This window comes from Jaculus jaculus, chromosome 2 (genome assembly GCF_020740685.1).
Source record: "Jaculus jaculus isolate mJacJac1 chromosome 2, mJacJac1.mat.Y.cur, whole genome shotgun sequence".
Lineage (NCBI taxonomy): Eukaryota > Metazoa > Chordata > Mammalia > Rodentia > Dipodidae > Jaculus > Jaculus jaculus.
Genome location: NC_059103.1, coordinates 151803125 through 151821092, shown reverse-complemented (window position 1 = coordinate 151821092; position 17968 = coordinate 151803125). Strand labels below are relative to the sequence as shown.

Genomic DNA, 17968 nt, shown 5'->3' with positions numbered 1-17968 from the left:
AGTGTGTGGTCACCCCACAACAGTTGCTGCTGTAAGGGAAGGCTTACAGAACAGGGACAGCGGGGACTGCCCCCGCCTGCTCGCTGAGGTAAGTGGCCACATCTTTCCTACGTAGAAGCAGCTCTATATTTGCCATCTTTTTCCTTCTTATCAGTTGATCTTATTTTGTACCTCCAAGGGTATCTGAAGCAGACCATGCTATAGTGTAGGGAGTTGAAGAGCTGGGTGGTACTTTACATAATGTAGAAAAGGATTGGCACTCAGGGCCAGGTTTGTATTTGGGGACCCTTGTCATAGAGAATCTATTTCTAACTTTAGATGTTTGTTAATTTATTCTGTGTGCTAAACCCTGGTAGCTGCTCTTTTCCAAAATGAATCTGTTCTTGACTTATAGTGTTTTAGGCAGTCCTTGGCCCTGGGAGGTCTTAGTTCTTATCCCCACTTCCCTGAGGCCCAGGCAAGAAAAACATCCCACATATAGGGAAATTGATTGATGACTCTTTTTTGGTTTTGGGCTTTTGGATTTTTTGAGACATTGTAGCCCAGGTTTGACTTAATCTCAAAGCAATCCTATCTTAGCCTCCCACATGCAAGAATTACAGACATGATCCGATGCTTTGCATATTCTCACTTCTTTTTAAATATTTGTTTTTGTAGTATCATTAGTAATAGACTTTAATGTTTTGAAATTGGTCCTATTACACTGATTAAAATTTTGAGCTAACTTGTCTCAGTGGACAGATTCATGAGAAATAATATACAACTGAATAATTTAAACGCAGAAACTAAAGGGAAATAAGCTAGCAGACACCTTCTGTATTCTTAGTTTTTTATGTCAAGAGGTTTTCTGAATACACTGATAATAGTGATCTTGTAAGAGAAAATGCCTCTGAGTTCAGGGCTTTCACTGGTCCTGTTCCATTCACATGACTTTGATGCTATGGGATAGATTCCAGCAGGCTAGTCATTCTCAAATCCAAGAGAGTGAGGGTCTTCTCATCAGGGACTTGTTCTTCTAGCCCCCTTCTAGGGCTCTGCTAGAGTTCAGGATGTGGGAGCAGGGTGTGGTGGGAAGGAGTTCTGTGGCTGAGGAGAGACATGAGAAGGAGCGAAGGGCAAAAGAATGGGGTGAAGGAATCTTAAGGTCTTGGAGATGGTGGTGCTTGGGCTGCCCCTTCCTCGCCATCATTTTCTCTCTCCCTTGTTTGAGCAGCTGCTGACTGCCTAACCTCAGTGAGCATGGAGCATGATGTTTCTTCCTCCTGATTCTTTTTATTTTTTTAATTTTTATTTATTTGAGAGTGACAGAGAGAGAGAAAGATGCAGAGAGAGAGAGAATGGGTATGCCAGGGCCTCCAGCCATTGCAAACAAACTCCAGATGTGTGTGCCTCCTTGTGCATCTGGCTAACGTGGGTCCTGGGGAATCGAGCCTCAAACCGGGGTCCTTAGGCTTCACAGGCAAGTGCTTAACTGCTAAGCCATCTCTGCAGCCCTCTTCCTCCTGATTCTTGCTACCATCCCCTCCTCACACCTGATCCCACCTTAGGCATCCTCACTGGGTCACTGTATCCATTATTTTTGTGTTGTGAAAACAGTAATTGCCAGCAACAGCTTAAGGGAGAAGAGATTTATTTTGGTTGAGTTTCAGAGGTTTTGGTCCATCATGGTGGCAAAGGCAGAGAAGGACAGCTCAACTCATGGCAGCAGGTGAGCAGGACAGATCCAGAAGCAAAGAGCAAGGCCAGGAGCAGGGGAAGGTCCAGCCTTCCGAGGCCTGCCTCTCTCATCCTACTCTTGGCAGTGAGGCCCCCAACTCCTAAAAGTTCCGCAGCCTCCCAACAAAACACCTGGAGCTTGGGGGAGACGTTTCAGATTCACACCCCATCAGTTGCACAGTGGAAGCTGGGGAGTGCTGTAGAAGCTCTGGGAGTCGTGAAGCAACATTATTTCATTCACCTTTTCTGGTCTCCCCACTGACTCCACTTCTGTCTTAGGGCCAATGAAAGAGAAGATTCATACAAAGATGGCCATGACCCCTTTCCCTTTCCCCACTCCATCTTGTTCACCAGTAGGACTCCTCCCAAGATTACAATGTACATGTGCATGTGTGTTTGTGTGTGTTTGTTTATATGTACATGTTTGCACATTTGTGTGTATACGCATGTATGTATGAGTAAATGTGTCGGTACATGTACTCGCTTATTTTCCTATGGATATTTGGTCTCCAATAGAAAGGAAATTGAGAAGTTGTAGCTGGATGTTGTGAAGGTTTAAGATTATGAGACAGAAGATCAGAAGATGCCACCATTGGTCTAAAAAGGTCTATAATCCAGACACCTAGTTGTATGTATTTTTATATGCATGGTAAAATTCTGACAGGAGAGGCCAGAAAGGCTGAATAAGCCTTAGAGAATGATTTAAACTTGGGCAGGTGGGGAGGAGGTAGAGATTCTGATCCTAGTAGAGGTGACATATTGGGAACATCCAAAGCATCTAAGACAAGAACTCCAAACTCCTAAGTGAATGCAGTGAGCCAGGGGCTCTCAGAGCCCTTGAAGGAGGAGACCAACAAGTTTAACCATTCTTTCTTTCCTTCCTTCCTTCCTTCCTTCCTTCCTTCCTTCCTTCCTTCCTTCCTTCCTTCTTTCTTTCTTCCTTTTCCTCCCAAATAAACAGAAGTCTTTTATTGTTTCAATAAAAATCAGATTGTTCTTATGATCCAGGATCTTGTTTCTATGTGCAGCTGAGTAACTCAGATCTTACTCATCAGTCTGCTGCACTGTTCCTTTTTCAGAAACATAGATTTCATCCAGAAACTTTCATATATCCTTGTTTTGAACTATGGTGGCTTGTTGAATCAACGCAGCTAAATTTGAAACAAGTTCAATATCGTTTCCTTCAAGGATTAGCTCATTTTTCTGGACCTGAGACACAAAACAAGCAACACCTGTTCTCGTCTGAACCCTGCTGCTCACCCAAGAAATTTTGGATTTCGACAAGGGACCCGTTTTCCTGAATAACGATGCTGATGGGGAAGTGAGCATATACAGACCTCATCTTGTAACGGAAGCAAGTGTAGTGTAACACCCTTGATCATGTTCTGGACATGACCACAGAGAGTATGAACAGTAGCCAGTTCCTTTCTGTTTCCTCACCATTTGTCAACTTGTAGTCTCTTTTTGTTCTTTCCCAGGAGACTGAGTTCTACATTGATGTGGTTGAAGCGTCCCTCCAGAGGATTCCTCTGGGGCCCTTCCCAATAACGTGCATCCCTTCAGAGAGATGTCGACATTTTCTAGGATGTCGACAGTCGGGTTGCTGAGAATGGTCTTCATTTTCACAGTAGATGTGGCAAAGAGAGAATGTCTTTCATCATCACATTCTTGTAATATATCCATGGACCCCTGCAGTCTGACCTCTTGAGGTTTATTCAGGAAGCTAAAGAACACAGGCTGGTATGTTCTTGTCTCCATGAAATCTGAGTGTTTTGCTTTTGGCAGCATTTTAATATTCTCCTTCCAAACTCTTGAGTCATTGATTGCAGTACTCTTTCGTATCTTTAAGCCATGCTTTCTTCAGTGTAACTCTTTTCTTTTATATCCTGTATATTCCTTTATTATTTCTAAATATGCCAAGATTTGTGGATATAAATGCCACCAGTCTTTTCATACCTGGAGACATGAATATGTTGCTAGAAAAGTTACTCTATGTTGGGAGGATACCAGTTGGTTTTCATATGAAGTGAAGATAGATATCTACCAAACAGACTGAAGCCTTTAAAAAAAGGAGCAGTACCACAGTGATGGAATTTGAATATTATTGAATATTTCTTATATTCTAGTTGTTTTTCATAGCTGAAGTCTAGAGGGACATAGTTATAAAAATTTCCTACTGAGAAATTAATGTTTTTTAAGTGTGTTTTAGAAAGCATGTAATGGACTGACAAGGTGTAGAGAGAACTCATTTAAAAAACAACATGGAAAACCAACATATCATTAGCAACTCAAAGAGGTTTTTAAGACAGTTAAGTGGTTTATTTTTCTTGGAGTACATATCCTTCAGGGTTTTACATATGTTTGTTCATTGGGCTCCAGGACTCTAAGGCAGAGCCACGTGTAAGCCATGTCTTTGGAGCACTTAATAAAGTAGGGAGAGTAGAGCCAGAGGTGAACACCAACAGAGGCTACTTCATGGCACTTGACATATGGGGATCCACAGCTCAGCCCCTGAAGCAAGGGCCCAATTCCACGTGCCGTCAGCATGAACACTCAGGCAGGATGTGGTGAGCAAGCCTGCTCCTAAAAACTGCTCTGACTTCTAGCATCTTACAAGAATAAAGATCCCTGTGGCAAGCAAACACAAGTAGTCTGGCAGCATTCCTTGCCAGGTCCAGGTTGTTGCTTATTCACAGAGTCTCACCAAGGAGTCATGCAAGGAAGCATACTCCTGAAGGAGCCGGAGGCTGTACTACATTGGAATCTGGATGTTCGAGTCCCACGTCAGGACTTGCAACTCCTTGTTCATCAGTAATCTTGTCTGGGCCTGATACTTCCTCACTTGTAAAATGAAGAAGTTGAACTTGATGGTTCTCTGGTCTGTGCTGCTCAGGCCGTCCTATGCATAGAGATGACCTAGGCCTCTTGTGAAACTGACATTCTCTCTCAGCAGACATGGGTTCGGCCTGGGGTATGCTTTCCCATTTGAGCCCCTGGGTGATGCTGTATCTGGTCCACCTCTGCCTGATCCCTGCACATAAACTGCTACTAAACCCCCAGTTCTAGGGACATTTCAGAAGAGACAGCAAGGTTTTCCCAAGCATGGTATTATCAGTTCTCATTCTTCATAATCATCTCATCAAAAACCCTTTACATGCCTAATTATGCGTAACAGTTTCACATGCTTTACAGAAAGAATAAATAGATATGATCCCTGTCTTTCCAGACTTGACAACCTAAGAGAAATATGTATAGAGACAGTTATAAATATCAAGGCAGTAATAAACATTGAATGATATATTGCTCACTCAGAAGTAGGATGCATTAAAATAGAAATGGCTACAGAGATATGTATTTAGATGGACTTTAGAATATTTAATTTCATACAGCTTTTGTTCCTTTTAAAACCTGGGAAACTAAAAAGAATGTCATATATATAATTTTTTTTTTTTTTTTTTTTTTTTTTTTTTTTTGGTTTTTCAAGGTAGGGTTTCATCCTAGTCCTGGTGACCTGGAATTCACTCTGTAGTCTCAGGGTGGCCTTGAATTCTTGGTGATCCTCCTATCCCTGCCTCCCGAGTGCTGGGACTAAAGGCATATACCACCATGCCTGGCTCTATTTTTTTTTAACATAAAAATAAGGTTTCCATTTTACAGATGGAAGTTGGGAATTAGATTGGCTTCTAAGACTGCTTTTGTTATTGACTGGGTTCACTAATTGATTTTGGCCTCACTGATACAGAAAGGAAAACTCAGCACTACAGCCTAACCCTGTCCGTGTTCAGGTGCCTCAGCTTGTCTTGGTGTCACAGCCCAGCATGTGAACAGGTTCATTGAATTGCCTTCAGTGCTTCCTATACAAGGCCTCCCAATCAGCCGCCCTCACATTTCCCTTGGGAAGCAAAGGAGTAAGGGTTCGATGTTGTCATCTCCAAAGCATGGGGTGGTAGGCGACACTGAGGAGGAAGTAGTGTGTCCAAAGCCTCATGGTTATTAACTCACGTGGGAACACGGGTTTGCTTCTCTTCTTCTGTGCAAAGTTAAGTTTGCCTTGGTGGAGTTTGCCAGCATGTTCTAACCACAGAGCTGGTTCTGTTCCTGGGGGTCGGGCTGCAGCCTGCCACAGATTGTGTTCAGGTACCTGTGCTGACAAACGAGTTTGTCATAACCATGTCACTGCTCCACAGAGTGATGCTAGAATGACTCACTGATTTCTTACAACTCACAAGAGCACAAAGAATGATCAGAACTGTAGAAAATGTTCCTCTCCAATCCAGAGTTTTCACATCAAGTATTTACTAACAGTGAGATTAGAAACTCTTGTTACATACCTCTTTGAACAAAGTGAGCACGTGTAATACGTAGTGGTGACTGTGTGTGCTTAGGACTACAGAAGAACTCATGTATGTGGTGCTCTTAGCATAGAGCTATGGGTCTGTGTGAGGAGCCACCATGGACTCTCATACTGTTGGATTCAGAACTTGGCTCCACCACTTGCTGGCTGTCTTAATTCACCTTTTCAGGCACTATTATTACCCTTATCTATAGGACCAGAGGAATGGTAGCATGGATCCCATGGAGTTCTTGCAGGCATTCAGTGAGGTGAGGATAGGTAGAATGGGCCTGAAATAGCAAGACCTCAAAACGAAACACATGATAGAGCTGGCATATATGGAAGCACCTGAGATCCTTTGTCTTGGATGAAAGAGTGAGAAATCCCAAGTTTGGTATTTTATATTGCTTCATCTCCAAATCTTTATGCAGGAGGTTGTGTCTAGGTTAATAAGATGTCACACTGTTCATTAGGAATAAAGCTGCTAGAAAGATAAAGGCTCCATTAATTAGGCCCAGCCTTATCTTTCATTCTGTTATGTCACAGACAACTTCTGTTTTCCTTTTTTATATAAAATTGACTATAAAGCATGAAGACCATCTACTCATAAAAAAGGAAATTAAAAAAAAACCATGAATACTTATCAAAGCAGGAAGCTAAACTTTTGTTGTTCGTTTTCAAAGTAGTAGGGTCTCGCTCTAGCCCAGGCTGACCTGGAATTCACTATGCAGTCTCTGGCTGGCCTCGAACTCTCAGTGATCCTCCTACCTCTGCCTCCCGAATACTGGGATTAAAGGCATGGGCCACCATGCCCAGCTAAAGCTAAACTTAGAGGGCCACAAATGGCATTACTCGGTATTTTCCACTAGTGCCTTGTACTAGGTCTGTGCATACATGGAGTGGCACAGGCAGAATGGAAGACACTTAGTATCTGGCTGCACCTCCAAATGGAGGTACCTGGAACTTGGTCTCAGGACGTAAGGGATGCCGTTGGGGCAGTAAATAGAAGCTGAAGCCTGCCAACTATATTGTTAGGATACAAGACCTGCAGGCCAAGGCCATGGGGCAGCTCTGTGGAAACTCAAGAAACATTGGAATTAGAGCCAAGTCTGTGGGGAAAAGAGCCAGGTGAAGTGTGCTTCTGGCACACCTGCTGACAGGTGTCAGTAGACCCCATGCAGACGGACATTCAGCCACCTTGGCTCACAGGACACCATGGTTTAAACCAGTTTTGCCCCCACATTTATTGCGTGGGAATCTTGTTGAAATGCAGATTGTGATTCTCCTGGTCTGAGACCTGCATTTTTCTCTCCCTCTCTCTCTTCCCCTCTCTCTCAATTAAACAAACTGCAGACGCATGTGCTACCACACGCATCTGTCTTACATCGGTTCTCACCTCGCAAAACTCCCTCCACTCCAGCCCCGCCCCACTCCTCATCCTGACCTCTGCTCGTGGAAGGGTAGAAGACCATGCCAGCAGGTCTCAGGTTCTGCCCAGTGGCCCCTCAACTGCTAGAACTCTGGTCCATTCCCCTGCTTGACTTCCTGCTTCCCCTTGTTAGGGGTTGAATCTGAAGTGTCCCCCACAGGCTTGTTTTGAGTGCTTGTTCCCCAGCTGGTGTGCTGTTTGGGGAGACTCTGGAATCTTTAAGGGATGAGCCTCGTGGGTGGAAGGAGGGCTCTCTTTTCCCTCTTCCCTCAGTATGAACTGCTGTTCTGCTTCATGTTCACATCATGAATGGAACTGCGTAGTCCACCCTCCTTCCCCTGCCACGATAGACTTAAATCTCCCTGAAACCATTAGTCAAAATAAACTTTTTGGCCAGCAATCCCACTAAGGTGTGCCCTAAGCAGGATGCGGGTATGGAGAAAAGAAGTGATGGTACCAACACATGTTGTGTCCATACAAACTATATACTTAATAAAAACAAGAGAAAAAGTAAACTTTTTACCTGTGAATTGTTTCTGTCAGGAAACTAATAAACTCCTCAAACCTCAGATACTTCATACCAGCTGATAATTTTGTTTCCAGTTTTCCTTTCTGCAGCATGACTTAGAAATGAGTCCTTTCATGGCCTCTCTTGGACCTGTCTGCATGTTCTCCTGTGCCCACAGAAGCACTGGGTGTGCCATGGTTGCACAAGTGGCACTGTCATCAAGGGCACATGACCTCTCTTCCCACCACCCACAGGTCTCTTTCACACAGCACTCTGCAGTGAAGTCTTTCCTAACTCCCCAAGTTATGTAGTTTTCTACCCCTGGAAGTGACTGCATGGTGTTCTGTGCTGGCTGAAATTGATTTCTGTATTGAGCTTCATATCTGCTGTGCCAGGTGGGAGCTTCATCTCACCCTCCGCTTAGAAGCTGCATGAAAGCAGGGAATTTCTTCTGTCTAGGTCGGTATCAGAACCCCATGTGCCATTATGGCTAGCATAGTTTGTTCCTTCAAGTGTCTGAGTAGATCTTAGGATGAGAGTTGGGATTTAATTAGAGCAGAAGGGGTCGGGGGGGAGATAGCAATGGGGGAAAATCTTATAGGAACATAAACATTTAAAAAGTCCCTCTGTTCCTTTTTAAATAGATAGGGCTAAGTTAGGTCCCTGCTTTGGGACTTGTTTGAACATAAAAATACTGAATTTAGTAGAAACTGTTTGTCCCACCAGACCCTTTGTAGATAAGGAGAGGAACATGACCAATATCAGGTCCCATCTAAAACGTCCAGTCCCTTGTCCACAGGGACTTCAGGGATGGCTAGTTTAAGGCAGGACTTAGCCAGTCCACATTGTCCTGGGCTCTGGAGCACTGTAATACTCTCTTGGGACACTATCAAAGAGCTGTAACCATAAGTATGTAATGAGTCCACAGCATGCCTCATTTGCTGGGATTTTTAGCAAAGTATATTTTGGCCATGCCTCTGGCTCTTTGTGGATTTCCATCATGAAAACAATCACCTGGTTTTAAGTGGGTGGCGAGCTATCCTAAGCCAGAAAATGGAGGCTGCATTGAGAATCTGTCATGCTGGTAGTGCTTAAGAAGCTAGGTGTTCAGTCCATTAAGGTGAAGGAGAGGCACACCAATGTCTATAGGAAATTGTAGCAATATTTACTTTCAATTTCCTCTGAAGAGTTTCGCATTCATTACACCATCTCCATGTACTAACCCATTGCCTCTGAGGGTATTGATTCATGGAAGCATGGGGGAAGGGGTGTTAAAGTATCAAATAAGATGACTAATTTCACACTGAGATGTCAGCAGGGCTCAATGCATGCAGCTCTTACCTCCCCCTTCCTGTCTTTGCCCTCACTGATGGTCCCACTCACTCTACCGTCTTTCTATATGACATGGACTTTATAAGTCCTGTTGTATTTTAATAAGTCAACATTCATTTCAGACTAGCAATTCACAGCTTGGAGGTAACTTTATCTCACAGGAGACATTTATTAATGACTGGAGACATTTTAAAAATTTTATTTTATATATAACATAACTGGTTATACTCTTTTATCCCCTTGCCCCAGCTCCCGTTATGCTAGGGGCCCTTTTCAGTGGTGTAGTGGTATTTATTGTGGGGCATGAAGGCCTCAGTCAGTCTCTGTGGGATAGTGAGGGGACTATATCTCAGGGTATTCCTACCTACTGTGGCTCTTACAATCTTTCTACCCACCCCCTGCAAAATTCCCCGAACCATAGCTGGCCTGTTGGCAGTCTGATTTAGTATTGAGTTCTTTATAGCCTCTAGATTTCTGCTTTGATGGGTTTTAGTTGATTACCATGTCTGCCATCATAACCTTGGAGCTGGTTGTCAGGCTAGCAGTAAGAGTAGTATTCATATCACCTATCCTCTACAGTTTCTCCTGGGCCCTGGCAGATGTGGTAGAGGTGGCACCTCTTATGGTGGGCAATTGGCCATCTTGTCTTATCAGCAGATCTTGGTTCTGTTCCATTTTCCCTGACATCTGTAAAAGAAAACAGATTCTTCCACCAAGAGTGAGAGTAGCTTGGGTTAAAGAGGATATGCAAAGTCATTTGTGAGATTTTTTTTTTTTTTTTTGATAGGCAAGAAAGACATTCATCCTTTCTAGACAGCAGTGGGAGCTTCTCTCTGATATCTGAATTTCCTGCCTTGATTTCCATTGCCGAGTTCCCTCCCACTGAGCAGGCCTCATGTCCAGAGAAAAATAATTGGTTACCTATAGAGGCTGCATGCCACTATTGCACAAGTGAGTACTTCTTGTCCAGCGGGGTGATTTTGTAGTCTGCAGGGTCTCCTGATTATTGTTGCTGTTCTTGACCATTATCCTCCAGGGGCTCCCATAGGCTGCCTAGAGACCTTTTTATTTGTCACAAATAGGGGCAAAATATGCTAGCCCCTCAAAAAAAAAACAAAATTATCTAGCTCCAAGAGCTAGTAGGACAGAAATTGAAAACCACTGTTTAGAACATACATTTCTTTTAGAGCATACATTTTTTTCACTGGTATTCACACTTTATCCCTTCACTAGATTCTAAATTAGAGTGTTGAGAAGGGTATGACAGGTCATGCATAGACAAGAAAGAGATTAGAAAACCCTGTATGATGTACCTGTTGGCTACTAGAATCTTCCTGTGTACAAGCAAACTTAGTTTCTGATAAATCTCAACATTTATATGATTTTTCATTTCTGTATTACCTGTTTAGCTTCTACCAAGAAAATATGGCAGAGGTTTGGAGAACTGAGTAGGGGTGAACATGATGAGAGATAACATGAGGGAGGTCCCATGACATAGAGACCAAGCCTGGCTAGACAGGGAGCTTGGGTTTTATCCCAAGTGAGGAAAACTGCTCCACCAACCCAGGACAACAGAGTCTTTTCTACATTATGCTCACAGACTTTATAGACCTCTGATATTGGGTGGGACTCTGTATTGCATTCATTTGCAAAATTGTCTCCCAAAGTGGGCCTCCCCATTTTTGCTTTTATGTGCACCTTGGACTCTGTGAAGGTTTACCAATGCGTGCTTATCCAACAGATAGAACAGCACTTAAACCATACCAGCAGCATCTCACCATCGATACACCTCCACTTTTGACTTGTGCCATGCCTAAGTACCCTTTTTTTTGTTTGTTTTTGAGGTAGGGTCTCACTCTAGCCCAGGCTGACCTGGAATTCACTCTGTATTCCCAGGGTGGCCTTGAACTCACAGCAATCCTCCTACCTCTGCCTCCCAAGTGCTTGGATTAAAGGCCTGTGCCACTATACCCGGCTCCAAGTATCATTTTTGATGTGGTGTTCAGAGCTTGAGATTTCCCTTCCTTCTTTTGTAAGTGCTGGGTTTTCTGGCTGGTGTGGAAACCTTCCAGAATCCACAGTATTGCCAAGCTGTGGAGCTAAGTAGTTCAGGGTTGGGAATTTCCCAGCACACAGCTAAGAGGAGTTCCCTTGGCCTTGCATTAATGCAGTGAACTGTGGGCAGATGCAATTTTGACTGTCTTCCTGCTTCTGCCACATAATGTTCTTTCTCCTCCTACTGCACTTTTCTCTTGGTAACTACATCCAAAGGCTCTTAGGCCATGTGGAGAGGGATATGTGGGATAGGGTAAGGTAAGGAGCAGTTACTGGCTGAACCTCCTGGAGTCTGAGGCAAACAGCTCATGCCAGCACGGGCACCTCCTCACTTGTCATTTTCTCTATTGCCCTTTGCTGTCTTGGTGCTGCTTTACTTATTTCTTTCTGAGAAATAGTTTCTTCTTTTAAGTTTTACCAAAACAGGAACATATTGCAAGTATAGGGGAGAGGATTTGCCTGAGCTGCTGTATGGGCAGAAGGTTTACCTGAGCTGCTGTATGGACAGAAGGTTTACCTGAGCTGCTGTATGGGCAGAAGGTTTACCTGAGCCGCTATGGGGGAGAGGTTTACCTCAGCTGCTGTATCTATCTTCTAAGCAGATGTAGTTAGCTCTCGAGTCATGTCTTCATTACTTGCGCTTTTTACTTCCATGTAGTATACTTTCAGGTGTCTGCCTAAGAGCCACCCCTCTATAAAAGGAGATTTTAGATATGAGATTACATTCCTCAAACTTGAATCACATCTCCTCTTGTAGGAAGAGATCTTTATAACTGATAAAAATTTATTTTTAAGCATAAGGAACTATGTTAAAATACAGCCTATTTTAATTGAAGACATAAAATAACATGATGAGGTCCATTCTAGCAGTTAACACATGGTTCTATGAAGTTTTCTTGTACCTTCTTTTCTTAACAATGCCATCATCTCTTGAAGAGTGCAGCTACACCATGGTCTCTTGAAGAGTACAGCTGCTTCTGTGTGAATACATGCTACCTCAGGTGGTGGGGTTGATAGCTGGTGTTTACTGTCAGGATCTGTGGGAAAGGGGGGAGAAGGCAATGAGTAACAATGAAGCACAAACACAATTCCAACATGTGTTTAATATATCACTTTTGCTTGGCTACATATTTAGAATTTTGGATACTGTATAGGTTTATGAATATTTTAAGAGCAAATTTTAGCGTTTGTCTTTAAACACTTCATGTACTATTAAAGTACTAAAGATCAAATAGTGATTTCTCAACTGCTTTCTTTGTCACCCAAAATCTAAATAAGTAAATAGGAGGGTAATAATTATACTCTTAGTTTTTATAGTTTTAGTCTAGTGCAAATTTTGACATTTTTGTCCTCCTTTTGTTTCCTTTTCAGAATACCCAGAGTCTTTCTCATATTTCAACAGTGAGACACAATTTTGGAGCTGGGAAGACGTGATTTCAAGGTATTTAGTTACCTACACTGTCATCTCCTATATTGTTCATTCGAGCTGTCTTATAGCCTTGCTTTATGTATGGGAATCATTTGTTCATTTAGGTATTCCGCATTGTGGGGCTGCATATTCACAGTTTCAGAGCTGAAACCCCTCCAAGTGTAAGCTAGCCCAATCTTAACATAAGTCTTCTGCTAAAGACACCCATAGTCAGCTTTGTGACCCTGTGATAAACACTGGAGAGAAACAGTTTAAGGAGGAACAATTTGTTTTGTTAGAACTTTCAGACCAGGGTCAACTAGCTCTATTTACTGCCTTTAAACCTAATGTAAGACAATATCATGGCCCAAGAGTGTTGTGAAGCTAAGCTGTTACTAATCAAATTCAGGAAGCAGAAAGAGAAAAAAAAGAGGGCATGGAGGACAGGGTACACCCTTCAAAGGCAGGTCCCCAACAGATCAACTTCCTTCAACTATGCCCCACCTCCTCATAGGTCATTCTGTAATGAGTTCTGTAATGTAATGGTTTAATCCATTGATGGAGTGCCTCAGCTATCCCCTGAACCTTCAACACACGAGTCTTCAGAGGACATTTCCTATCCAAACCACAACAGGGACTGTCTAGTGTAGGAAACAGCAAACATGTTTCCTCCAATGTGGTGTTTCTCTCTGGGCAATGACAGCAAGCACACACACCCAGTGCTTGACTTGTGAGACCTCTGTGGAGCTGGACAGATGTCACCCTCTCTCTGTCTGTGTCTTTGAGGTAGGAGTACTGAGTGAACAGCCTCATGAGCTTGGTAGAGATAAATAGAATACACAGCACTCCTCAGTGCTGTACAGTATCTTCAAACATTTACTATTATCATTAGTGCTAGTATCAATTACATCAAAAATCCTTAATGACCACAGACTGTCTTCTATTAACAGAATCAAACTCAGAATGAAATCACTGAGCCTAAGTAGACAACAAGTTAGCACAAAGACATTCTCTATTTGATTTTAGCAATTAGATTACAAGGTTATCACTTTTTCTTAAATGAATCCTGGACTTTGAAGTGTCATGTCCACCCCATTTAAAAGGTTAAGAAATCTCCAGTGCCCTGGCCTGCCTGACCTGTGCCCATTGCACATCATTATCCAGTTCCACCACTCAGAAGAGTCCATCTGGCCTAGATTTCCCAATCTCTTCACAAAAGGAACCTGGTAAAATGGGACCACTGTAGTTTAATTAAACATTTGCTTCTACTTGTTGAGAAATTCAGAGTTAACCCTTTCCTGTTTGGATTGTGAAGAGCTATTTCAGGGTCATTTTGATTCCCCTTTCATACATAGTTCTTTCCAAATAAACTGAACATTCTAGAAAGCAGCCTGCCTTTTGTTAGTTAACTGACTCTAAAGAATATATGCACTAAGAGCTTTGATTTTCCATACTAAAAAAAATTTTTAAAAATCCTCAGAACTCCAAGCATTTGACAAAGAATTTTGATTCAAGGATCAACATTATTTTTTCTAATGCCCTGTTTTCACTACAGTAGCTCCCCTTGCACATTTTGTTGGTGGCCTGAAGTGCAGAGCATATTCCATTTGGGGTTCATTAAGATTTAACTGGAGAATGTACATACTGGAAGAGGCACCAGAAGCATCTGTATTTCACTCACTGTCATGGTCCCCCAGTCTCTGTACAACTGTGTGCTCCTTTCGGTTATGGGAAGAAGATACTTGTGTGTGTTTTAATGTATGTGAAGTGCTGTTATACCTGCACCTATCCCAGCATTCTGCTAATGCCTGCTTGTATGTCCCAATCAGTTTTCAAATCACAAAGTAGACAATGAAACTGTCTCTCCCTACCTTCTTCCTTCCCCCTTTGCCTATTGCTCATTGCTTTCCTAGAATCAATACTTTAATTAATGACATCCTTGTCAACCCAGTTATCAAGCCAGAAATCTCTGTTCTGACATTGTCTTTTCCTTGCTCAGTCCACACCAGATTCTGGATTTAAAGTAATAAGCAAAGGCTGGAGAGTTGGCTTAGTGGTTAAGGTGTTTGCCTGCAAAGCCCAAGAACTGGTGTTCAAATCTCCAGGTCCTATGTAAGCCAGAAGCACAGTCCCACAAGCATGCAGTGTCACACATTTGTGGTAGGGAGCACACGCGTCTGGAGTTCATTCACAGCAGCTGAAGGTCCTGGTGTGCCCATTCTTTCTCTGCCTCCCTACCCCCTCATAAAAAAAAAAAAAGCACAAGTTTTAGGAATAGGACCTGGAGCTTAGTGATGTCATATACTTGCTATCACAAATTACTGCAGTCTTTCTGACTTTCCTTGGGCAGTACTTGGTATAGTTCAGGCCTGAAGACAACTACTGTAGCTTTCTTCCAGTAGTCTCTCCCAGGATTGTAGACCCTGCTCATGAATGTACATTCTCATTGCCCACTCAGTGACCTCTGTGGGTCTTTGTAACCTGGAGCATTGACTCAGTTACCTTGCTATGAAGCCTTGTGATTCAGGCCTGGGCATCCCTCCATCATGCCGTCTCCTGATTTTCAGTTTCTGCTCCTTTGGGGCAGAATTTCTTGAGGTGCTCTAGCACACCATGCCCCTTGAAGCATGCATGCTTTTCTTCATGTGCATCGTTATCAGGTTGAGAATGATCTAGCCCCTTCTTTTTTAGTTAATTCTAGGGCATCTTTCAAGACCCACCTGAATATCCCCACTGTCAGGTCCCCAGGTATAAGGGGGCTCCTGCACTTCCCCAGTTGTATCTCTAATCACATTCTGCTGAAGCTACCCACTTATATATATGAGCCACCTGTAGATGCTGAGCTTGAATGCATTGTTCCAGTTTTATCTTTGTACCTACCACATCTAGTAACTTTCTGATACCTCTTAATTTCATTAGAGGAAAGGATCTCTGACAATGTAATAAAAGGAGATTATTCATGAAAAGTAATTGACCTCAAGCTGTGCTTTTTCTCTGACTCCACATAAGCATTTTTCTCAACCATAGTTCTTGCCTTTCTGTTTTGCTTTTAGCATCCATGTGTTAAGTACCACACAAGCCAAGCTCCTTTTCCCTCTACTGCTAATAGCAGTGTTAATGTGGCGGCTGCATCCTTTATGAACTTGAAAGTACAGCCCATTTCTACCTGGAAAGTAGGTTCAGTCAGTATCTTCACCAGCTCTGTTGGTGATGGTGTCTGCTTCTGTGATACTTAAACGTGAGATTCAACATTTAAATATCCCCACCCCATTTTTAGGCTTCTGAATGTCCTTGCTTTAGAAATGTGTTTCACATGTCCACGATTGTCCTTCGTATTGCATGAGCACTGAAAAGACAGAGTGGTACTGTCCAGTGAGTCACGGGCCCCTGATCCAAAGCAGCAAATTGTGTTTTGTGAGAGACCACAGTCAACACAATTGGTGAGGATCTGCATCTGTGAGAAGCTCGGGAGCAATAATGGGATTCATTTTTAATTCATTTTAATTCATTTTTAGTCAGAGGTTACCGCAGGGCATGTCAGAACTCCCAACAACTGCCTCCACTGTGAAAATACGCTGAGGTTGGGAAGTGATGGCAGGCCCAGGGACATGATGGCTTTCGCCAGCTTTGTCTGGAGTATGATCTTTGGCTCACAAAGGTGAGGTTAATTTCAGCATAAGCTGTTAGCCTAATTTTTGAAATCCGTCCATTTTAATGGCAACCTGCTTGTGTCCTGAAAAACATCCAAAAGCTTCAAGAAAGGGCTGGCTGGGAATCTTAAATCTCAGCTATCTCTGGGCCAGGAGTCAACAAAATACTTTGCAATCAGTCTTACTAATCTTTTCTTTTTGGCTTTTCTCCCTAACATTTATTGTATTCTGAATTATAAAAACCATATACCTATTCACTGCAGATAGTTGGCAAATACAAACAAGTTTCCTAGGGGCTCTTTTACCCACAGAGGACATTGTGGCCAGCTTAGCTGATATTAGCCTTGCAGAGTTTCCCCTAAGCAAACATACACTCTTTTTTTTTTTTATACTCAGTGAATACAGTCAAGTTGGTACCATTGTTAGCCTCCTCCCTGTCCTCCCCTCTCCACAGGGACCCTCCTTATTGGGGAATAGGGGTCATGCATTGTGGGGTTAGCCTTTAGTTTTGGGTAGGAGGAAATGTTTCTGCATGCCATGACCCAACGTGTGGCTTTGACATTGTTTCCGTCCCCTCTTCTGCAAATTTCCCTGAGCCGTGTTCAGTTCATATTAGGTCTGCTTCAGTGTTGAGATCTTGGGAGTCTCTGTGTCTCTGGAGATTTGGTATGGTATGGGTTGATTGTTCTCTGTGTCTATCTCCTTCACCATTGTGCTGGTTCCCAGTTGGCCAAGAAAACAGCATTCTTGCATGTTTCACCAGTTATTCTTAGTTTCAGCTGGGGCCCTTTTGAGGTATGATGGGGTGGTTCTCTCCTTAGGATCTGTGTCTTTCTGAAAAAGAGAAGCAGATTCTCCAATGGAAAGTAAAGTTATTACCAAGGAAATGTGATAACCATTGTTTTTTAGAGAGTTTAATGGAGAGTGGGCTCATTTTTGGATATGGTTCTGATTTGTTTCCCAGCTCCAGCTATGAATTCTGTTCCACTGAGCAGATCAGCTAGCCAAATCCATAGCAGTTGGTTTCCCACTGTGGCTATGCACCACTATTGCACTTGTGTGAGCAACATGTCAGGTCAAACATACACTTTTAAAACTTGTGTGGTAGACTGGGGAGTAGCTCAGTGGTAAAGTGCTTGCCTCATAAGCACGAGGACCTGAGTTAGATCCTCAGGACCAATGTAAAAATATCAGATGTGCTTGTGCATCTTTAATCCCAGCACTGGGGAGGCAGAAACAGGAGGATCCCTGAGGCTCATTTCCCAGTCAGTCTAGCCTAACTGGTGAAATCCAGGTCCTATCTTAAAAAAGATATAGGCAGGGGATGGAGAGATGGGTCAGCAGGTAAGGCCTTGGGCCTGCAAAGCCTAATGACCTGAGTTAGATTCCCCAGTACCAACATAAGGCCAGATGCAAGTAGCACATGCATCTGCCCTTTATTTGGTATGCCCACTCTCTGTGTCTCTCTTCTATCTCTTTTCTACTTGCAAATAAATAAATAAATAAAATTTGTATTGGGGTTTATATCTGTCTTATT

The 17968-nt window shown here is 42.9% G+C and overlaps 1 protein-coding gene and 1 pseudogene across 3 annotated transcripts in view; one reads left to right on the top strand and one right to left on the bottom strand.

Moving 5' to 3' along the window:
* Pag1 (phosphoprotein membrane anchor with glycosphingolipid microdomains 1) overlaps window positions 1–17968 on the top strand; it is a 162248-nt gene that overhangs the window by 35850 nt on the left and 108430 nt on the right. For 2 of the 3 annotated variants that reach the window (XM_045142999.1, XM_045143000.1), the window contains exon 2: window positions 12745–12814. The gene's annotated coding sequence lies outside the window, so the exon portion shown is untranslated. Of the gene's footprint in view, window positions 1–3440; window positions 3457–12744; window positions 12815–17968 lie in introns of those variants that run through there. The other variant, XM_045143001.1, reaches the window with a different exon arrangement.
* LOC101609745 lies at window positions 2761–3336 on the bottom strand (annotated as a pseudogene).